We start from the raw sequence: 4,044 nt of genomic DNA on the forward strand, positions 1-4,044 counted from the left end.
GAGTTTGATAGTGTCTCGCCTTACATTTAGGTCTTTAATCCATTTTGAGTTTATTTTTGTGTATGGTGTTAGATAGTGTTGTAATTTCATGCTTTTACATGTACCTGTCCAGTTTTCCCAGCACCACTTATTGAAAAGGCTGTCTTTTCTCCACTGTATATTCTTGCCTCCTTTATCAAAGATAAGGTGACTATATGTGCATGGGTTTATCTCTGGGTTCATATGCTGAAAGCCCAGTCTTTAAGAAACTTTGTTCCTCTGGTGTGCAGGACTCATATTCACTTTCTGTATGGGAAAGAAAACTTCACCTGGATTTGAAAGGACTTCACAATAGATATGCCGTTGGAACACAGAGCTTTGCTTAGCTTTCAAAATACCTCCCCAAAGGGCAGTCTCACAGGTCTCTTACACACACAGTGATAGTCCCTTCTTCGCACTTCAAGGATGCCTTCCACCGAGTGAAAAGACTCAGCGTGGAGTCGTTTTTTCTTAAGTACGGCAAGAAATAATGGGCCACATTCCTCACATGAGAAACATGCTTAACGATGCCGTCCTCATGCCTTTGCCTTCTAATAGATTTGGGCGCACCTGGTTTAGCTCCACAGAGCATGGAAAACACAAAGGCTAGATTAACATGTCTTGGGAGCCAATCACTACATACGGCACACAAAAGGGATAAATTCCCTTCCCAGAAGGAGCACTGTTAGAGAAAATTTGTGCTGGTGTGAACGATCGCCTGCTGACTAAGGGGATACTTTTCCTTGTATACGTTTAGGGAGGACTTCGCTACTGTTACAGAGTCCAAGCTCGCTTGGCTTGCCACACAACATGCCAATAAATTGTAGACGAGGCGTTGAGGCAAGGAATACGACTTTATTCAGAAAGCTGGCAGAGTGAGAAGCTTGCAGACTAATGTCTCAAAGTAACCATCTTATCAGGGTTTGGATTCCAGTTTTTATTATAGCCCAGAGAGTGGGAGGAAATGAGGAAGTAAAGTAAAATGGCCTTAAGTTTTGCAAATATCCCCTGGAATGGCCAGCCTCGGGGAGGGGATGTGTTAATTTCTTTCTTGTAGCCATCCACAGGTGGACAGGGTCTGGATGTTTCCCTGAACATAGGCACTTTGGTTTAACATTCAGGCAGAGGGGCAGGGTTCCACAAGGCAGGCTATTATGTATAAACAGTGTCTTTTTAGTGAACAACCGCAGTGGGAAGCAAATCTTAAAGTAAAATAAACAGATCCTACATGTAGTCAGATTTGGCTCTTCCCTGTTACACTACTATTCTCCATGAGGGATGCATTCTTGAAGAAAGCCTCAACATCACCTACCCCAACTCTAGAGGTTCTAGTCTGTGAAGCAAACCCCTCCCTGCTTCAGGCACTTCGGTTAAGTTCCAGGCATGGAAACCACCCTGTGCTCTCACCCAGCTTGTGAGCAACACAACCATTTCCTAAATGGGAGCCCAGCCTTTCCATGCAGTCGGGCAGGCCATCCCCTCCTATTTGGCTGTGGAACACAGAGCCTCCATCCAGCATTCCACTCGATGTGAGAACTCTTATTTGTTCATGGCTCTCTCGCACTGCATGAGGTACTCTAAATCCTCTGTCAATATCCCATTCCCTGAGAGCATCAGGGAGGTGACTCGTCCAGCATAGAAGGAACATGTACTTTTTCCTTAAGGGAAAGAAGCCTTAGCCTGTACCTGAAATGCTTTCAATCTGCTTCACCTTTACAACTCAGAGCTTAACGTCCCTGGAATGTACATCTAGAAACAGCAGTATGACAGAGCTCTAAAACAAGATACCACACGCTTCACCCTTCATGTACCTACCTCTTCCACTCAGTGAAAGAACAGATTCCATCCTTGTCCTATCTTATGTGAATAAACTGGTTAAATTTCATAGGTGAGAAACATGTTTCAATGGGCCCTCTCAAAGGCTTCGCCACCCAATTCCATGGAGTACCTTCGGCATAAGATCACCATCACATAAGAACGGCCAAAGCTAGGTTTAAAATTTTGCCGTACACATTGCTACTGACTATGGTTCACACACCAGTCCTCCTTTCCCTTCACAGAGAGAACCCTGTTAGAAACCTCGTGTGCCAGTTACTTTGTGGCAAAGAGATCTGATGGCAAAGGGGAAACTCGTCATTTTGTACGGGTTACTGGGTACATTGCTTGGATTCACTCGTGTGTACCTGTTTGGAAGAGTGACGCAGAGGCACCTGTACAAACACTCGTGTTACTAGCCTAAGAAATAAAACCTTAGGGGTTTCAGACAGAGGGTGAAGTCCAGGGCATTGCAACTTTGCTGTAGAGAAAAGTGCTCCCATGTAGCTTGTGAGATACATGTGTTTCCTAAATGGGAAACAAGCCTTCCCATACACTCTGAGAGGCTTTACTAATCTTGAGCTTTGGCACACAGTGCTACAGGAGTAGCTTTCCATGAACTGTCAGAAAGATTCCTTTTGCATGTCCCTCCCCCATTACCCTAGATACTCCTAACCCCTCGGGACAAGTTCCCCAGCTGCACGAACAATCAGTCCCTAGAAACCCACATCCCTCTACCTTGCAAGAAGCACATACGTTTGCTGTCGGGGAAGGAAGTCTCATCGTTAGCTGAAAGACCAGGAATCCCTTTCACCTTTAGAAGACAGGGGCTAACCTACCATCAGGACCCTCTGGAAAGAGCAATATGCCAGAGCTCCTCAACAATATACCCCATGCTGCCACTTCCAGCACATCTTCCCCTGAGTGAAATCAGGCCATAAGAGTCGTTTCCTGAGGTAAGCAACAACAGTGTCCATTATCTATCTTGAAACACGTTTAACCATGCCATTGCAAAAGCTTTCCCTTCGAGTTGAAGGGAGCACACCTCGTTTAGCTCATCACCACGTGGGATGGTTCATGCTTGATTTACAAGTTAATGGACAGGTCATGCTACCTCTATATAGATGACACTCAAGTGAGAACTTCCTGTCACACAAAGAACACTGAAAGGCTCTGTGCTGGTGACTTGTTAAAAAGATCTTCTGGTGCATGCAGACAATCTTCATGGTATACAGGTGACAGAGGCCTGATTGCTTCCATTCTCATGTGGTTGTTTCTCCAACAGGTTTCAAAGCAGCCTATGCCAGCACTAGTGGTACTAGTCTGTGAAATGGTTATTGGACCGCTTAGAGTGCTCAGGTTGAAGACAGGGAGACATTCCAGACAGGGAAACAACCCCATGCCTAAAAGTTGTCTCATCCCAGCTTGTGAGAAACAGAACCATTTTCTAAACGTGATACTAGACTTTCCATGTCCTCTGATAAGGCTTCACTTCTCTCCATCCTCCAACCCGGAGAGAGCTCCACAGAGCTACTGGTAATATATACAATGGTAAGGGTGTGGGTCTCTCCCCCATTTAATGAGCTCCTTCACCTGTTTGGTATGTGACAAGTTCCATGCCCTGAAAGCCCAATCTCTTTGAAACTTTGTTCCTCTGGCTTGTAGGACACACATACATTTTCTCTATGTGAAAAAAGCCTTAACCTGTATTTGAAAGGCTTTTACATCCAATTCACCTTTCAAACACAGAGCTTCACTTGGCTTTCAAATACCTCTACAAAATGCAGTATCAGAGATCGTAATACTTCCTGCTTCACACTTCATGGACACCTTCCACTTAGTGAATGGACATACTGTGGAGTAGTTTTTTTCTTATGTACCATAAGAAACACTCCTTACAGGAGACGCATGCTTAGCAATACCATCTACAAATCTTTAACTTCCAGTGGTTGTTGGCTCACGTTATTTAGCTCAACAGCACACTGGTAGTACAAGTGTCAGATTTACAGCTTTTGGGATCAAATCACTTCATACATCATAGAAAACGTTTAAATTCCCTTCACAAAAGGAACACTATTAGAGAAACTTTGTGTTTGTGGTATGTTGAAAGATCTTCTGCTGACTAAGGGGAAACTGTTGTATACATTTTTTTTTTGATGTGGACCATTTTTAGTCTTTATTGAATTTGTTACAATATTGCTTCTGTTTTTT

The sequence above is a fragment of the Aethalodelphis obliquidens genome, unplaced genomic scaffold (assembly GCF_003676395.1).
Source record: "Aethalodelphis obliquidens isolate GAN/ISIS:26980383/991018 unplaced genomic scaffold, ASM367639v1 scaffold36, whole genome shotgun sequence".
Lineage (NCBI taxonomy): Eukaryota > Metazoa > Chordata > Mammalia > Artiodactyla > Delphinidae > Aethalodelphis > Aethalodelphis obliquidens.